Source organism: Salminus brasiliensis, chromosome 25, assembly GCF_030463535.1.
Source record: "Salminus brasiliensis chromosome 25, fSalBra1.hap2, whole genome shotgun sequence".
Classification (NCBI taxonomy): domain Eukaryota; kingdom Metazoa; phylum Chordata; class Actinopteri; order Characiformes; family Bryconidae; genus Salminus; species Salminus brasiliensis.
The window spans coordinates 24,302,728-24,323,489 of record NC_132902.1 but is presented as its reverse complement, the minus strand read 5'-3'; the positions used below and the strand labels follow the sequence as shown (position 1 = coordinate 24,323,489).

General features: G+C 44.5%; 1 protein-coding gene across 5 annotated transcripts in view; it reads right to left on the bottom strand.

Moving 5' to 3' along the window:
* Window positions 1–20,762, bottom strand: part of apba2b (amyloid beta (A4) precursor protein-binding, family A, member 2b) — a 154,251-nt gene that overhangs the window by 94,458 nt on the left and 39,031 nt on the right. For 4 of the 5 annotated variants that reach the window (XM_072670963.1, XM_072670966.1, XM_072670967.1 and 1 more), the window contains exon 2: window positions 17,827–17,872. The exons of the other annotated variant lie outside the window; for it this stretch is intronic. The gene's annotated coding sequence lies outside the window, so the exon portion shown is untranslated. The remainder of the gene's footprint in view (window positions 1–17,826; window positions 17,873–20,762) is intronic. 5 annotated transcript variants of the gene reach the window in all.

The window sequence follows — 20,762 nt, the reverse complement described above, 5'->3', positions numbered from 1 at the left end:
GGGTCTGACCTGGACTCTCTCTGACTTTAATGAATAGGATTTTTTAAAAACACCATAACACCTCTGACCCATCGAGGCATGGACTGCCCAAGATCTCTGAAGGTGTCCTGTGGTATCTGGCACCAAGGCCCTGCAAGTTGTGAGGTGGGACCTGCATGAGCTTCAGTGAGCCTTGGGCGCCCATGACCCGGTCGCCGGTTTCACCGTTGTCCTTTCTTGGAGCGCTTTTGGTAGATACTGACCACTGCATACCGGAAACACCCCACAAGACCTGCCTGATGTTCTGGAGATGTTCTGACCCAGTCACCTAGCCATCACAGTCTGGGTCTTCTCAAAGGGTCTCCACCCATTTTCCTGCTTCCAACAAATCAATTTGCTGCCCAATATATCCATCCCTTGACCAGATAATCAAATGTTATTCATTTCACCTGGCCGTGGTTTTAATGTTATGGCTGATTGGTGTATAAGATAAGAGATGACCTGACCTGACCTGATACTGACTCGCTGGGATATTGGAAAACTACTTTCTAAAAGTGACGATGTTCAAACTGCAAACAAAAACGATGACCTCGGCTAACCCTGCAGTCCGCTGAGTCAGTAGAGAGGGATGCCCGGAGCAGAATACAGCATGTTTAAAATACAGGATGACTCCACACTTGCCCTGCAATCACCGTACTTCTCCTGTATCAGCAGGAAGGGGAGAAGCTGTCCTTTGATGGAAATCGGGGTTTAGGTTTGTTCTTGATGAGTAGGGAGAACCTCGGGATAGGCCTAGAGCTGATGCTGCTGATATGGGAGGACCTAGGTTCATCCGTTTAATCACTTTACCTTATTTTTTTCTTATTATTTTTGGATAAAAACACTCAGGCAGTGAAGAACAGTGCTTTCTGCTCATGAGTCATGGCATTTCACCTTGCAGGAACACCTGCAAACTGCCAAACCTACAGAGTAGATCTCAGAGCAAACGCTCCCAGGTCTGAAAAAAAGGGGAAAAAGTAACCGCTACAGAGCCGCAACTATCCATAGCCATGAGTCCAGGAGAACATAATTGGCCTCACTTTTTTGGGTGGGTAGAGTGGCCCTTCCTCTCCCCATCACTCAGCATCATGCTATCCAACAGGGGTGTCTGTTAGCTGAGTCTGTTGGTGGCTGAGTGCTGCTGCCTGCCTGCCTGCCTGCCTGCCTGGCTGCCTGGCTTCTGGACCAGTTTCTCCTGCTTTGTGAATTTGCTTATGTTTGCCACGACTCTCCTAACCCATTTGTTTTTCCGTCCTTTCTGTTTTTCTTCTCCCAAAATTAACTCTCCAGCCCCTGTTGCCCTTTAAATGGTCAAACTCAATTTAACTGATGTAACAGCATTCTTCTTTAAGCGTGCTGAGACAGTATTGTATTGGCAGCAGTTTGAAAAAATTTGGTGGTGCTTCATATGGCTTGGAGGAGGCTGTCCTAGTCTTAACCCTCCGAGCACTGGTGGAATTATGTGATGGGGGAGTCCTAGATAGTGGACAATGATACATTTAGAGTGAAAATTGGGAAAACTGGAGAAATCCATTGCTTCCACACTTTTGGCCTGTAGTGTAACTACTATGGTCTGCACAGGTAAGCTCGAGCAATCCTCAGAACAATTTCTAAAAGAGCTGTAGAAGACAAAACACTTCTATTTTTCTCCTTCGCCCTCTCTATATCTCCCCCCTGAACCCCCTCCGATTACCACACCATCAAGATAAACCCAGCATTCAGCCTTCTATCGCCATCTACTCTCACTCCAGCAGAGTAGAGGGAGTAATTGAGGGTGGTGAAGGAGGATAGGGGGTGCGGGGGTGGGGGGGGGGGGGTGCATAGAGAAACCAAAAGTGTTAGACTGTGGTCAGGACAATAACTGAACAGATAAAGAGAGCTGAGGAAGAAATGTGTGTGTGTGTGTGTGTGTGTGTGTGTGTGTGTGTTAATGCAGCACAGAAACACACACTGCAACCCAGCAACATAAAATAGTGCCTGACTCGGCCTTCTGACAGCTTCCCCCCTTAGGAGCTGAATTATTCATAAACTTGCACATCACACATACACACACACACACATTTACATTCACACACACCAGTTAACACACACATGGCCATAGATATATCAAAAAGCAAGCATTTTCACACACACACACATGCACACACTTGTACTGTATAGACAGATATATGCTGTGTGTGTGTGTGTGTGTGTGTGTGTGTGTGTGTTCCTGTGTGTGTGTTCTGAGATGATCACAGGGGCTGGACCGGCTCGGCCATTATTACATGACGCCGTATTAACCCCCGATACACTCTTCCATACGTTGCTATTGAACGATATACTACACTGCTGGGGATACAGTACATTCAGCACCCCGGGTCATAAATAAAATGGGCGTACTGCATCACTGTCTGGCTGTGCACGGACCCTACAGCTCACCAGTGCTATAAAACTACAGAGCGCGTGTTTGTTGCAATATTATGGGTCGGCCAGTGTGCAAATGTGTGTCTGCAGCTCTATTGTACGAGTCTGCAGGGAGCTGTGCATCACGGCACATGTAATATGCATGAGCTGCAGGTGCTACACACACTTAAAAGGGCCTGTATTCTACATTTTCTTGCTTTTTCTTTATTCCTTGAAGTCCACTCATGAGGGCTGAGTGGATTTATGTCCTAAAAACCCCTGGAATTCATTTTTACACCCCCCTTTTCAGACCTATCTCCACCTTTTAGGACAGTACTTCCCACCCTGGTCCTGGTACTGCATATTTTGTTGACCTCCCTCATTCTTAGAGACATCTGCTCTAACTAATTAGGTACTTAACTAGCCCTTCCTGTATGGACGTGGGCATATTAGTGCAGCACCAGCATTACCAACCTCAGAATTAAGCTGTTTTTGTAACTGTGCCTTTAGGACAGCTGTACGTTACAGATCTCTACTCTGATTGGACTGCATGGAAAAATGGAAGGCTGTAGTGGTCCACTTGCTTCCCAGTAGCCAGGAACTGAATAACGCTGAGTCCCTTCATATCCATCTCTACAACTCCAGTTTCTCTCCCATATCTCTAATAACCAAACCCTGCAACACTTCAAAGTGAATGGGTGGGGCTAAACTGTAGTAGGGTGGATGGGCAGTCATATGGAAGTGAGCTCATCCGTTGCTGCTCAGTTTCTGGTGGTCATCCTCTAGTCCTTCGTCAGTGCCCACAGGATGCTGCCCACAGGACACTGCCTACTATTCTCAGTCCAGCTGAGACAGAGGTGTTTAAACACTCCAGCAGCACTGCTGTGCTGTGTCGGACCCACTCATACTCGTAACACACACTACTAACACACTCACCACCACCACGTCAGTAAGTGTCAAAGCAGTGCTGAGAATGACTGACCCACCACCCAAACACTACAGTCTGCTCTGTGGTGGTCAGTCCTCTGGGGTCCTGAGCCTTAGAGGAGGTAATTAACAAATTATGCAAAGAAACAGATGGATACAGTCTGCAATTATAGACCTACAAAGTATAGAAAGTGGTTAAGCAAGGGTCAGATAGTGCCCCCTTAAGTGGACATCCTCACATCAGCTGGACATTCTCACATTTCAGATAGCCTTGCTGATCTGAAAGAGGCAGGCAGGTCCTCTAGCTTGTGCATCATCTGCACTTGCCATAGTCAGATGCCAATCAGCTTGAGCTAAGCTTAGCATGGCATGTTCTTAACTTGCTAACAGCTTAAAGAGTTTTAAGGTGGAATCCGATCCAGCATCCATACTGGGAGGAAGGCACATACCGTTACACCCCTCACACAACATCAATGCACTTTCTTTCAAAAATGAGATTTTCCACGATGTGGACCCTTAAAACCTATGAAATCTTAAAACAAGGCGAAAATATCAGTGAACCAATTTATCTGCTGGGCTCTAAACTGGACTGTGTTTGATAGAGCATGGTACAGGAGGGCTGACTGGGCCGGGAACACAATTCTCCATCATCACCACCACATCAGCCACTTTTCTCCACTTTTCCAGCCCGTCAATAAGGAGCTCATTCCACCTCTGACTCAGGAGAAAATCACCGAAAGAGCAGTGCTGGGCAGAAACGGCGTCCATTCTCACTGTTTTCTTGCCAATTCTGGACAGAAAATTGCTCGCCATGACAATAAAGTCTATAGCTATGGAAATGAGCTGTGGAGAGTCTTTTGAAACACAGGGGAGTGCAGAAAACAGGGGAGTGGACCCAAAAATCAGCGCAGCTAATACAGTCTGACAGCAGCAGCACTTGCAGTACAAATAATGCATGAATCAAAGCTATTTTAGGCTGGTGGTTTGGAAGGCTCTGTGTTTTGAGGGCCTCTCTGTTGCGCGCTGTACGCTGCGTCTCAAACAGTCTACCCGGACGACTCCGACGGCGGAGCTAACCGCAGCAGAAGACGAGTTGCTTCGCATTCGATTCGGCCCGATCACACAATTCATCAGCTTGCTTTGATCCGAGCGTAAGCTCAAGGTCCCTCACGCGCCTAGCGAGTGGCTGTGATCTAAAGAGGCTCTTTATTATTCTGTGGGAACTGCTGTAGATGCTCAATATGAAGTATATACAGTACCAGTTTGGACCAAAAGTTTGGACACATTCATTTTACAGGAGAAGGATAAAAACCTCCTGAACTTTCAATGGAAGTCAATGTAAATAGATTTAATTCCTTAAGTCATTTTGGAGCATTTCTATTGGTCCGTTCATAATGAAATTTGAACACAATTCACATTATGCCAAAAAAGTCTCAAAAAAGTAATAAAAAAAAATTATATATATATATATATACACACACACCCCTGGTTGAAAGTGTGCTCCATGACTTCCGTACAGAAAACCAGAAATCTACCCCACACCTGACAGCTGACCGAGAGTGTACCGGTCCTTCAACAAACAGCCCTACCAGAGACAGCGACTCACACGACTCCACCAACTGGACAAAAGGATGAAAGGATTCTTCAAAGGAGTCCTGTCTGAATGGCCGACCCTGAGGACATGACCATATCTGGAGGAGACACCATATTCCCCACAGACATCCTGACAGATCTCACATATTCCAAAGCTAATCAGCTCATTTATTCTCAGAGGAGGACCAGGCTTTATGCTATTTGATATTGTGATGGTCATGCTAACACCTTGTATCTGCATTTATATTATATATATATATATATATATATATATATATATATATATATATATATATATATATATATATATATATATGTAGTTCAGAAGGTTTTTATCCTTCTCCTGTAAAATTAGTGTATAAACAAAATTCCTCAGCACAAACACACCTCTTTTCACAGCCTAAAGTTTGTAATTTGAAGAATTTTAATGATAAAATACAGTTTAATTTTATAAATATTATCTTTAACTTATAATTATCTTATTATCTATAACCTATTATAACAGATCCCTCAGAGCGGATCCCTCAGAGTGGATCACTCAGAGCACCATTAGAGTGTTTGGTGTGGTTGGGCATATTGTTAGCCCACTCAGGTCCTCTCTAAACCACACAAGGCGAACATGTTTCTCTTGACGAAACTTACTTACGCTGTTTGTAAAGGTAAAGGTGCAGGTATTTGTCACTGTACAGCGAAATGTGTCCTCCACATTTAACCCATCTGTGGTAGTGAACACAGACACACACTAGTGCACTAGGAGCAGTGAGTACACACACACCCAGAGCGACGGGCAGCCAACTCCAGCACCCGGGGAGCAGAGAGGGTAAAGGGCCTTGCTCAAGGGCCTTGCTCAAGGGCCCAACAGTGGCAGCTTGCCAAGCCTGGGAATCGAACCCACAACCCTGTTATCGATAGCCTGGCACTCTAACCGCTGAGCCACCACTGTTCGCACAGTCACTTTATTTAAATTATTAAAGTTTATTGAGAAGCTGTTGATCCAAAATCAAACCAGGCGAGGGTCAAAACTGGAGCTGTGGTAACCATAACAGAAGGGCTGAGGCAAAATCAGACAACGAGAAACAGGCAGAGGTCCGGTATAAAAGGCAGATAAAACAGGGCAAAAGAGTCAAAACATAAAAAGGTCAATACACAAAAAGAGCAACCAAACACACAAGAGATAAACGGGGGACGGTCGGCAATGCGGTGTAAAGAGTCATTGGTCTGGGTAGTTACGTGAGCTAGCAGAGGAGTCTGGGAAATTGAGTACATATACAAGGACTGACGGTAAAGCCGCATATCGCGATGCTGAGCCACCCTAAATAACCGCAGGGTCAATTCTCTTACCGCGACACAGCTCTATGGAGCAGTGGAACATTGTCAAGAAACAAGAGAGCAGGTGTCTCAATACTTTTGTCCGTATAGTGCATCTGATCTGATCTCAGATGAGCGTGATCTGGGCTAAACATGCGGTCCTGTGGATTATCGCCATGACTGATTACATCACATAGTCCGTCAGTATTGCGCAATTACTCTCAATCCAGCACTACTGAACCCTAATGATAGCCGGCCATCTGCCAATCTGGACGGCGCTCAGATTAATTCATTTAGGTCGTATAATCAGATCCTCCGAAAAAAACAGAGATTAAAAAACGTACAAAAACACACAAAAACGTATGATAAATGATAACAGAATGTAAAAAAGTAGGCCTGCAGAGATACGACTTCGGTTAGCTGTGACTGCGACCACAGAAGCAACGACTGATAGCCGGCGTCTCCTCGGAAAGAAGGAAGGAATAGTCTTCATGGTCTGGAATATTAAATCATGGTGCTGTTTGTGTGCAGCGTTCCTCTGGGATCTGATCAATTTGGAACAACATTTGTGGATTGGGCACGACTAAATTGTCCAAATGACTTTGAACAAGGAGAATATTAAGAGTATGCCTGAGCATGCGTACACACACACACACACATACGTATATAAAGAAATTATACTTGACCAAAGCCTTCACACAGCATCACACCCCTGTTAGAGCACCTAGAATGAGTAAAAATGGAAGATGCTATTGTAAGGTAAAGGAAAGGCCAACTTTATTACTGGTTTTAATGGTTTTAATGGTTTTAAATGGTTTAACGATAACAGAGCTGACCATAAGTCAAACCCAGCCATACCTGAAATGTACCCACCACTCTGAAATGGGCCATACACAGTAACACCCAGCAGTAGTCCATGTTTATATACAGCCCAGTTGTGGCAGTTGAGGCTATTCCGGCGGCCATTTCTGGCTTCAAGGCAGTCGTGATAAGGATGCTGTGGAGGAATTGATTCTTTATGCAATTTAGAGAAGATTTGACGACGGGCAACAATCTCTCCTTCTCTCCACTCTCCTTCTCTTCACAGCCAATCTGATCACTCTGCAGCAAATTCATAGAGGATTAGGAGCTTATCATTACTGCAAGAGGCGTGTCATCAGTTTACACCCAGGATTTTCCCAGCAGTTAATAGGCAGATCCGTGCTTTACACATCCCTTTACTAGCACAAAGTCCGTGCCTAAACAACTGGAAAGACCGCATTGATTCCAGCTTGGGTAGAATCCAAATAACCCAACTGAAAACGACTAGATTTAGAATAAAAAAGTCTGTTGACGGAGCGCCACAGTCCGAATGGACTAGGGGAGGGGATGGTGAGGGGCTGGGGGATGGAGGCTGAGGAGGCTGAAGAGGCTGAGGCTGCCATCACGCCGTCTCCTCTATCGTCCGAAAGCAGACGGATGCGGGCTATTTGGGGTGGGGGAGATTACGAGGCTCAGTTCAGATGTGGCGTGTGGGTCGGGGGTTGGATGGAAATGTTATCGGGCTCCACTGGATTCCGGGAGGCAACAAAACCATTTTTGCCATTTTTGGGGCCACAAACTAAGCGAACGACAGCCGTCTCAGATTCCTCGCTCCTTTCAAGTGCTAATCCTCTTTGGTGTTCAATCAGTCATGAGATTGACCAACGGTAATCACAGAGTACAGAGGAAAGAAAGCAGCAGAGGGAAATGCCCATTTCCTTACCAGACTTGCTTTCGGGAGCTGTTTTTTAAGTCGCAGAAATGGACTTATCCATACTGATATCTGGATCTGACTAAAACCATCACTGAAACGCTCCGTTTGACCAGTGAGAACCGCAGAACTGCTCGCTCGACTTTCTCTGTTTTTAAACCAGCACTGAAGAACCCATTCAGAACAGCGTGGAGGTTAACGCTAATGCTAACACACACACACACAAGCTATAGAAACCCCAATCACACACACACAGCACATTCACCCACTATAAACACACAGTTATTACACACCAGTAGACCAACAACCACAGATACCAGTCCAGAGTGTGTACCACTACACACACACACACACACACACAGGAAGTGAGATCAGAGATCAGATCGGATTGGTATTGGCTGATACTCAGCATTAGAAGACTCAGATTGGATTGGGGGCAAAATAACCTGATCTGCACATCCCTGGCATTTATACCTGGTTTGTTTCCAGAGATTTCCGTCTTTGATGTGTTTATATTGACCGCTAACGCTTGGAGCTACCGCTAACGCTTGTGGGAAATCCTTACTCCAAACCCGGTCCTTGGAGGAATCACTGTCTCCGTGTTTAGTTTGTTCTTTCTGCTTTCTATCACTTTCTAGCGCTTTTCCTCGTAACTGCTTTTAGATTGTGTTTACAGTCCACAGGTTTATTAAAAAAGCGGAGTACCCCACAACAACAACTTTATTTCAGTGCCTAAATCAGCTGAAAGCGGTAAGTTTGTGTTTTATTATGGCTGTTGCTGGGCTTTTTGAGTGTGAGAAGTGTGGCATGTTTAGTCTAGACCCTTTTCCCACCGCTAGTGATAATGATAGTGTTTGCACTAAATGTGAGTTAGTTAGCTCTCTGGTGGAAAAGGTGGACCAGTTAGAGGTGTGCATCATGGGGTTACTGAAGGATAGAGAGCAAGAGTTGCCCCCCGTTGCCTCAGGGAGAGCTAGCACCCCCCCCACTCCGGCGTTAGAGCCCTCACAGCGGGGCGAATGGGTGACGTCTCGGCGGCATAGCCGGAAAGCTAAGGCTAATGCTAGCGCAAAGGCCGAAGCTAGCCCACCGGAACACCACGCTCCCCCCCCGATTCGCGTGTCAAACAGGTTTGCCCCGCTCAGCGAAACACCCGCTGAGGAGCCTGTTCACAGTACTCTGGTCATAGGAGACTCTATTGTTCGACACGTGAAGATAGCTAGTCCTTTAGGGGCTCCAGCAGTGACCGTTAGCTGTTTACCGGGAGCCAGAGCGCCGGACATTAGCGGCAACCTTAAGCGGCTAGCAAACAGGAGATATTCTAGGATAGTTATTAGTCAGAGTGTACAGTACTATAGTTCAATGCATAGGAGTGTTAGCTTAGCTTTTAGCATGGATGTAGCAATATTCATTTTTCAGCTGCCAAACAGCCTCATCATCTCAAATGAACCCAGCAGAAAATGCATCAGATTTGGGACATTTCTGTGATGATTTTCAAACAAAGAACAACAGCTCACACCCGGAGTTCCTCATACAGGCCTGACGCCGACAATGGAGTGATGACTGAACGTGCAGGACGCCTATACATCTCAATATACGGGCTTAAAATGAATCTGTAAGTGCATCAAATCCTTAAAATGAATAAACACTATAGGTATGCCTTGGGTTACAAAAGATAATTACATTTTAATTCCCCCAATACATCTTTTCATAATGACCTGACTGCCTCCTTAAACACAGCCAGTTGCTTCTCAGTCGACAGGCCTGCGTTATTGCCTTCCATCTATCAGGGAAAGAGACTGAGACAATGCTGGAGAAATCACAGAAGGAAATGAGCACAGTTCTCACTTTCACTTCACAATTTCTATGCAAATGTATCCATTAGGGTTTGATTTGTAACAGGAAGGACTGCGGCCCCTTTCATCAAAACTTTCGGCTTGAACGTTGCTGCGTCTGGAACAAAAGCAGAGAAGGAACATTTGTGTTCGTGTGGAGCAGAATAAAGCCACCTGAACATCTGCTAACAGTAACCTCGACTCTCAGCAAGGCTGCTTTCACACTCACCCCGTTTGGTCCGGACCTTCAGACTGCTCAGTTTGGTCCGAAGCTAAATAGCAAGTGTGAAAAGTGCCTCAGGCCACAGTCCGGACCCAAGGACCAAAATATGGCCCAACCCTGGGCCAAACTTGAACAATGGTTATGTTGGTTGGACGTCCTGATTGAATCCAGTGCATCGGGATTCAGGCTGATCCAGCCATATTTTAATGGATCGGGTATTGGTTATTTTAATCCCAATCCAGTTCCAAGATTTTGTTTTAACCACGGTGTTCAGAGCGCCATCTGCTGTCCTCGATTCTCCATGACAGGAAAATACCCCCAGCCGACTGCAGCAGCAGTGCGGACGTTCTCAGAAGGTGAATAAAGGAGTTGAGGTTCTGCAGTGTGGAGCTATTTTACAATGGAACCTGAAAACAGACCATAATATCTGACCCTTTATAAAACCATCACTGAAACGCTCTGTTTGACCAGCGGGAGAACCGCAGAACCGCTCACTCGCCTTTCTCTGTTTATAAACCAGCACTGAAGAACCCGTTCAGAACCGATTGAAGGCTAATGCTAATGCTAACGCACACACACTAGCTATAGAAACCCCAATCACACACACACAGCACATTCACCCACTATAAACACACAGTTATTACACACCAGTAGACCAACAACCACAGATACCAGTCCAGAGTGTGTACCGCTACACACACTCATACACACACACAGGAAGTGATCAGACTGCAGTGTTGTAAAGGAGCTGGGAGCTGATTGGTCAGGAGGGAGGAGAGTCAGACTGGATTATCAGATATTAAACACTATAAAACATCATTTTAATAAAAGTCTGGACTAAACTAAATCAGTCAGTCCAGAAAGTCTGATTATAGAAACTGAGACTGAAAATAAAGGGATTTACTGATCGGATTAATCAGCAGCTCGTCTGATCTAAACTGTGGAGCTGGATTATTATTTATACACACACACAGATCAGATCGGATCGGTATCAGGTGATACTCAGCATTAAGAATCTCGGATCAGATCGAGTAGAAAAATAACCTGATCGGGACGTCCGTAGTTCATTCATTTTCTCCTGGAAAGGTGACTTGACACCTCTCTATGAACACATGAACCTCAGTTCAGGCCCTGGTCTGGACTTTCAAGACTAACAACCCCCTGCAGCAAGCCCAGGTAGCCAGAAGTGAAAAGAAAGAGAGTTCAGCCTTGCGGAGCCTTCTCAGAATATGACAAGCGATGGGCAGATCTCATATATTCTATAGCATAGCCTCCGAAATTCCCATTAACTTCTGCGAGTTCTAATCAAAGCTTGCTCGGCTGGAAAGAACAGATTCAGGCCATCTTCCCATCTCGGTCTGACAGGATGAAGACGGTACTGAAGCACTGCTTTGACCCCATCATGCAGTGTGTAGTATAGGTGTGTACTGCAGACAGCGTATTAAGGCTGTGTGCATAAATTTGTTTCACGAGTTGTCTGGCACTTCGAAAGCGTTAGCGATTAAAACTCATGGATGGAGCAATCAGGAGCAGCCAGCCAGCAAAATTCATTAATAAAAAAAATCCTCCTTCTGTGATTAGTCTGTAAAATCCTCCAGCGGATACACTGGGAGAAAAAAAACACCCCAGTTTCACATTAAAACTGCAGACGGGGCAACACTGCCTATAATCCCCTAACTCGCAAAAACTCGCACTGTGTTAAGTGTTACTACCTATGAGCTCTATTAGAACTACAGAGGCCACGATACTGCATTTACTTTTCCAATACTGATACTAATATTGATATTTAGCAGATACTGAGTAGATACTTCAAACTTTAAAGTTGCCAATAATGCATTTACTGAGTATTTACACTGTTATTTGATGTAAAAATAGAAAGTGTGTGACTTTACTTGGGCTAAACTGGCAGTCCACAAGTATGTCTTACAGAACAGAGTGTCTTGAAGAGACTTGAATGAAGAGACATCAGGATTTGAGGTGCAGCACTGATTTTGAGGTACGTCCCCCATCCTTGTAGGCAAATATGACCTGGAAAATATGGAATTCCCACACATGGTTATAAAGAAATCCAGACCGCTAGCCTAGCCAACATTAACTTTTAGAGCTTTTAGAGGGAAAACTAACTGTTTACCCTCAAGCATCCGCTGCGAGCGGTCCAGCAGACTATAACCCGGAGATCACTGGTTCAAATCCCACGTCATGCTGACTGCCATCAGCAGCCGGAGCCAGAGAGAGCACAACAGAGAGTACGGGAGAGGATTTGAGTAGTAGTTTATAAGAATCTGTCGCATCGTAATAAATATCGGGTATCATAAAAAATTTTCTTTAACTTTAATTATCGTGATATAGTATTTTTACCATATCGCCCAGCCCTAGATGTGAGTATGCATGTCTAAAGCACGCGATAGTTCCATTTGTCATTATGGCGAGGTCTACCTCTACGCCAGCAGTCAAACTGCATACCCTATTATCCGAAACCTGATCCAGCATTTTATCTAAAGCAGATGTAAGCCGATAGCGATACTCAGTACTGGATCACGGCCACGGCCTCTACGGACCAGTACGTCAGTGCATCAGCTTCTCGATATCTGCAGAAAGTCTAAGAGTGACCTTACACACCCTACAGCCCGCAGCTGCCACATCTGCGCAGGCCAAGTCAATCAAAGTCTGGGAAATGCCCTACTCTACACGAACACCATGGTACAGCTGCTGCTGTCTCCACTGTGGCGGTGAGGAGCACCACCCTACTCCGCCCTGATGCCGTTCACCATTTAAGGTCATGCTCAGCAGCACTCAAGGGAGCGAACACAGAGAGTATGAGACGGCTGAGCTGCCAAACACCCATTAGACTGTACGTGTGTAGAGACCTATTAGAGCCCCACTTGGGCCTGGGATGTTCTGTCAGGTTTCCGTGTGGGTGTGGTGGAGGGTATACATGTGTTTGTGTCGTCTCTGAGCCCCGCTGCCAATCAGGTGACGGTGGTCACGGTGGTCACGCCCCCTCCACCCCCCCACCCCCGTTCACTTTGTGATCTCAGCATCATTTAGATACACTCTGGAAAAAAGGCCAGTATATAGTGCTGACAACGGGTTCCTGGTGTGGACCCCTTCGTGGTGCTGAAACGGACCGTCCAATGTAACGGTAATATTGGGCTCGGACCAGTTACCCCAAGACAATGACTATGGGATGGCTCGAGCTAACATTAGGCCTTTGAAATGGCTTTCCTGAAGTCCTGACCTCAAATACACTACATATGTCCAAATGTTTGTGGACACCCCTTCTACTTTAAGTTGCACCCATTGCTGATACACATCTGCACAAATCTTCTCTTTGTAAAAAAGAAGTACTTCCAATAGAATAGGACTCTCTGGAGCAGATAAACATCATGAACCTACCAGCACTATGTCTGATGCCAGGCATGGGCTGGGATCCAATGCCAAGTGCCAAGAACTCTGCAAGCTCTCTGGAGTGACGGAGCTCCATCCTATGAGCTTTGGGATGAAAGTTTGGAGTGATCCAGAAGATATTCACCAGTAGAACCTGACATCACTCTAGCCCACGCCTGGCATCAGGCATAGTGCAAATAGGTTCTCTGGTCAATAAGAGCTCTGGTCTCAGAAGATACATTAGATATGCAGGTGCCTTCTTTTGGTATTACTGCCTAAGAGCTCTAGTAGAACTACAGAGGCCACGATACTGCATTTACTTTCCCAATACTGATACTAATATTGATATTTAGCAGATACCGAGTAGATACTTCAAGCTTTAAAATAGCCAATAATGCATTTACTGAGTATTTACACTGTTATTTGATGTAAAAATAATAAGTATGTGACTCTACTTGGGCTGAACTGGCAGTCCACATTAGCCTAGCACTGGTTATTGACTGTTATCCGGTAGGTGTGCGCTCTGCCTTTGTCCCATGCCGGCCACCGAATGCACAGCGTCTCCCACCGAAAACATCTGCTGCATAAATCAGACCCCCGCTGTGGAAACCCCATGCTCTGCAGATTCCTCAGTTTTTTCCCCTCACCTGACCCGGCTCACAGAGAGCTTGATAATCATCTGATGATTTGGAACAGGTGCGCTACAGCAGGGGAAACCACAAAAACGTGCAGCGCACATCATCGGGATGCCGGTGCCGCGACTGAACCACTTCCATGAATATTAAAGCGAAGACGAGGATAAATAAGTGATGAAGGAGGGCTGTGAGAGGTGAGCAGCTCAGCTGTTGTTTTTCTCTCCTCTTCCTCCACCTTCCTTATCTTCAAAGAAATCCACCAGCACCAGCACCCCTCCGCCCACTCGGCGCATGGCTCTCCCCCTCCTAGCTCTCGCTGCATCTGTGCGCACCTTGCTGTACAATACACATCGACTCAGAGACTGAAATAGATTTGTTCAGTTTCTGAGAGCAATCTGGTGAGAGGTGCTGCGGTGCTACAGAGCCTCCCAGCACTTTGGCTTGATATCGGCGCTGCGGCTTCAAACCCGGCGAGCAATTTTCATCAGATTTCATTTCGTTACGTTGTGAACATCAGTGGCTACGTCCGATAACGAAACCAGGCTCTACGCTCCAACCTCCCAGCTGAGTCCAGGTGCTACTAGCTATGATGTCCACACACAGATCCATGTTATTCAAGCAGCACCAGTCATCAGCACGTAAATGGACAAAAGTATTGGGACACCTGCTCATTCATCGTTTCTGCTGCTTTTGTTGGAGTAACTAAAGACTTTCTATTAGATTTTGGAGGAGCATTGCTGTGAGGATTTGATTGCTTTCAGTGACAAGAGCGTTAGTGAGGTCATGATGTTGGACGATGATTACCAACCCACCTCATCCACAACTCATCCCAGAAGGACCGGATGGAGCTCCACCATCCATCATACCAGAGAACACAGTTCTTCCACTGCTCCACAGCTCCTCAATGCTGGGGGGCTTTATACCCCTCTAGCCCACGCCTGACATTAGCTGGCATGGTGCCAGTAGGTTCATGTTTATCTACTCCAAAGAGTCCTATTCTATTGGCAGTAGCTGTGTGTGTATTTGCACATCTGTGTCAGCAATAAGTGCAATAGCTGAATGCATTCATTAGAAGGGGTGTACGTTTGCCTTCACCTGTAAAGTTGCCTTTTAAAAAGTCATAATAACCATAATAATAATAATAATAATAATAATAATAATAATAATAATGCACAACAGACAATAATAGTGCTTTTGTTGTTATTATACGGTATAATGAAATTCTTTTCTTTGAATTATCCAGCTTAGAAAACCATGGTCAAAGCACAGGGTCAACCATGCAGAGCAGATTACAGGCCTAGCTCAACCCAGGGTTCTAACCACTGAGCCGCCACTGATTTAAGCATTTTTACGTGTGTATATCAGGGTATTTATATGCTAATATCACACTGCTTTTCTCCTGGTTTAAAAATAAATGTTTAATTTATCAAAAATGTTGATAAATAAGTAAAGTGTACTGCAGAAATTCTGTTGGGGCTTACTCTGTTGTTAAATAAAGAAACACATCAACATACCAACATTAAAAAAAATCGGCCACTCGCGTCTTTAAATTACTCAGGGCAGCTCTATTAAAACACCTAAATTGCCGTAATTTGTCATTAATCAGTATAGTAAAGTCTATTTATTTTTAATTACAGTATATAATTATCAGAATGTACAAACCAAGATGGGGCCCATGATTAACCCCTCCTGGTCCCATCACGGACCCTGAAGGGCACCCATATGTTGGGCCAACAAGGAACCCAGGGACTAAACGTCTGGGTCCCAGTTGGGCTACCCATACAGGCCTGTCTTGGGCATGTTAGCTGGGTGCGTAAAGCATCATCTACGGTTGGTTCTGGCAATTGCTGGAACTCAGGAATAGCTATGATATATATATATACACACACACACCAATAACGTATCAATGTACACACAATGTATACACCATCAATGTATCAATGTACACACCATCAACGTATACACACTCAATGTACATACCATCAATGTATTAATGTACATACCATCAATGTATCAATGTATACACCATCAATGTATCAATGTACACACCATCAATGTATACACACTCAATGTACATACCATCAATGTATTAATGTACATACCATCAATGTATCAATGTATACACCATCAATGTATCAATGTACACACCATCAGTGTATACACCATCAATGTACACACCATCAATGTATCAATGTACACACCATCAATGTATACACCATCAATGTACACACCATCAATGTATCAATGTACACACCATCAATGTACACACCATCAATGTATCAATGTACACACCATCAATGTACATACCATCAATGTACATACCATCAATGTATCAATGTATACACCATCAATGTACATACCATCAATGTATACACCATCAATGTATCAATGTACACACCATCAATGTATCAATGTACACACCATCAATGTACATACCATCAATGTACATACCATCAATGTATCAATGTATACACCATCAATGTACATATCATCAATTTACATACCATCAATGTATCAATGTATACACCATCAATGTACATACCATCAATGTATACACCATCAATGTATCAATGTACACACCATCAATGTACACACCATCAATGTATCAATGTACACACCATCAATGTATCAATGTACACACCATCAATGTACACACCATCAATGTATCAATGTACACACCATTAATGTACACACCATCAATGTACACACCATCAATGTACACACCATTAATGTACACACCATCAATGTACACACCATCAATGTACATACCATCAATGTATACACCATCAATGTATCAATGTACACACCATCAATGTACATACCATCAATGTATCAATGTATACACCATCAATGTATACACCATCAATGTACACACCATCAATGTATCAATGTATACACCATCAATGTACACACCATCAATGTATCAATGTATACACCATCAACGTAATAATGTACACATAATCAACGTATACACCATCAACATATCGATGTATACACCATCTATGAGAACTATAAAAAAGTGCACACCTACATTGTCTATATACACACAAGTACACTGACTGCCTTCGGGGTGAGGAGAACATGACCAAATCTGATTAGTAGAGCAGAGTGATGTAGATTCGCGCAGTTATTATTTCTCAGAAACGCAGCAGTATTAATATTCGTAGCTCACAGGACATGCACAAATCCTGCGTAATGCTTGTTGGTTTAGCAGCTGTGTAATCCTTGTTGCATCACACATGATTGCTGCTAAAGTTGCAATTTCCCAGCCAATGTGCTGGAGCTGTATATCACACAGCACATATAAGCAGCATGCCAGCATAGAAGCACCATCATCCTCATCCTACTGAAAGAGCCTGTGGTCAGATGCAGACTAGGCCCATCACGTAGCATAGAGGACACAACCCATAAGAGGGCCAGCAAGTTCCGAAAGAATTAGATTGGAATTGGATGGATGCTAATGGAAATATGATTTAAAAAAAAAAGCTTTAAAAGCCGCAGTATTGCCTTCGCCATATCGCTATATTATTATTATTATTATTATTAATATTATTATTAATATTTTCCAAATCCGGTGCTGGTGTGTGGCACGGTGTGGTTTGTTACATGTGGATTAATAGTGTGTTTTTTAGTTAGTCAGTAATTTACAGAGAAATTTTGATGATTACAGTGTTCAAATATTAAAAGCTAGTATTTATACGTTCTTGAAGAGTCTGCCTAATAAAGTGTAGAGTGCATCCTATACGCAGAACCCACTGATCCAACTGTGGAAGCTGCAGCACTCACCAATAGCTGTAGGGTGAAGGAGCTCCTTTATCTTTCAGACACAAACCTGGAACAAAAGCAAAGAGAGAAGCATGAGAGAGGATCTATCACTCCAGCATGGAGGAGACAGCTTTGATCTATGAGCCCCTCTGTGCTTCAGAGCAACATTTAGGCGTCTGCAGAAACTCTGGAAGCAAAAAAAAAAAAGCAGGACCTACCCTCCGAAAGTCAACTCTGTAGATCAAATGAAATAAACATGAATGCGAGAGGAAAGCTCGAACATGGCCATCCATCCACATGAACACTTCAGAAGAGGCATGACTACAGAGTTCTCTGAGTGGGTGAACCATAAATAAGAAAACTAATCATTAGATATATCAAAATATTAACATATAACACTATAGTACACTATATGGACAAAAGTATTGGGACACCTTTCACAAGCTTTAATGGCATTAATATGGAGCCGGTCCTCCTTTGCACTAAGCTCTAACAGCAGCAGCAGCAGGTCTGGAGCTCTGCTGCAGTTACTGAGTCAGTTGGAGGCTTTTCTGCACTCTGCTCTGAGCTCAGCACTCGGCCCTGACCCCGCTCTGTAACTTTACGTGGTCTGACAGACACTCTGTGCCTGAGCTGCTCTCTGTGAGCTGTTCCTCCTAAACTCTTCCACTGTTCAATAATAACACCACTCACAGCTGATGGAGGAAGATCTAAGAGGGAAGGTCTAAATTTCACCAGCTGACTTGTTGTAGTTGGTGCAGCGGTGTCTCCTATTACATACAGAACCACGCTGGAGTTCAGTGAGCTCTTTAGAACCTCCCGTTCTTTCACTGATGTGTGGAAGAAAGGCAGACTGCAGGGCTAGGGGCTTGATTTTAGACACCTGTGGAAATGGGACTGAATCAGACACCTAAATTTAGGGTTAAGAGGTGTGTCCTAATACTTTTGTCTTTTTAGTGTATCTACAAAAAGTTTTCAGAAAAGAACAATTTAACCAAGGAAACGTCTTTGTTCTACTGAGAACCACTGGATTTACTACAGAACCCTGCTTGTAAAGAGCGTAGCAGCTGCTCAACCGTTTCTCCAGACTATAGGAACTTTTCCCATAGGACGTTTTTAGTAGACGGTATCTACCTACATAGTAGTAGTGGACTGTAGGACTGTGAAGTCATCCCCTCATAGACGTTTTGGACGCCTGCTGTTTTGTTAGCACAAGGGCAACCTACACAATATTAGGCAGGCGGTTTTAATGTTATGGCTGATGATGATTTTGCCTTTTTTTTTCTAATCCTGAAATCACTGTTCAGGTATTTATGATGCTTATGATGCTAGATTTGATTCTCCAATACATATTAAAGTAATTACATCCTACAGACCAATTAAATTAGTCATTTTCCCAAGTCAAGAACCATGTAGAAATCATTATTTACATTTAGCTGACGCTCTTATCCAGAGTGACTTACAAGGTTACTCATATTACAGAGGTGGGGCAATGCAGTGTTAGGAGTCTTGCCCAAGGACTCTTATTGGTGTAGTGCAGCATTCATAGTCACCCATACCGGGAATCGAACCCCAGTCTCCCACATGGTGTGGTAGCTCAATTGCAGGTAGTGGTGTTATCTGTTGCGCCACACCAACCACACCAACCATTTCCAAGAATATAATGCAGGGCATTTTCTACAATGAGGTATAGCCTGATATAATGCCTGTCAGCTGTAAGCAGTACCCTCCTGAGATGAAATTCTGGCTATGCCACCGCACTGCAGGCTTTTTTTTCAGAATGCAGCTTTGGACAAGCTATCAGCCCCAGTCATCATTCACCTCTAGGGAGCTCCTGTCATGAGGAGCGTGACAAGATGCTTCTGCCAATTAAACCAACAGAAGCTCCTCTTGGTCTCTGGACAGGCCTGGATGGCCCAGAAAGCTCAGTCTCCTTAGCAGGGCCCGAGCCTGGCCCTGTTCAGAGCGCAGAGACTTGCGTATTGAGATTACCACATGTGAGCTCATAAAGACTCTAATTCATTCAGCCGTCCCATTCTCCTGTCACAGCAGGAGACGAATGGGGAGGAGCGGCTGAGGAGAGATAGGGTTGTCCCGCCCCAGACAGGCTATAAAGGAACCTTTCCCTCCTCCTTTACCTCGGCGCTAATGCTTGTTATCCTGTGGCGACGCATCCGGGCTAGCAGATGTTTCTCCTGCGATAAGCCCGATAATGACACCGAGTTTATCCCCCACAGACTAGGGTGACTCTACCCCGTAAATTTGTAAGCCTAATTGTTGCGGTGTCCTTTTAACGTGTCCATCTTAGGAGATTAGCCTTTTAGAGCCAGGAAAACAAACAACACACTCTAGACTTATGCCAGCACGCCTCTCTTTCCGCGCCCGTCCCAGACACTATATTCTAATCACAGCTAAGAAATGAGCTTTGTTCCAACGCAATCCAGAGAGGAGTTCCTGAAATGGACAAAGGAATTAAGGACAACTAGTCGTACTCTACCTTAGCCTCCAGGGTCTCTGGAGCACTGGACCACCAGTATACGTCCAAAAAGTGTCCAGACACCTGCTCGTAAAGAGTGTAGCTACTGAAGGAACCTGGCAGGTCACTGTAGTACCAACAGAAGCACCTAACAAAGCTTATACACTATATGGACAAAAGTATTGGGACACCTGTTAATTCATTGTTTCTTCTGAAATTCAATAATAATGTCCAGGGAAGAAGGACTTCTACTATATTGTGAAGAAGCATTGCTGTGAGGATTTGATTGCATTCAGGAATAAGAGCGTTAGTGTAGATGTTGGATGACCCCTCTAGCCCACACCTGGCATTAGGCAGCAGCATGGTGCCAAGAGGTTCATGTTCATGTATCTGCTTCAGAGAGTCCTATTCTATTGGCAGTACTTCTCTACAGAGACTAGACAAGCTGTGTGTGTGTGTGCATTTGCACATCCGTGTCAGC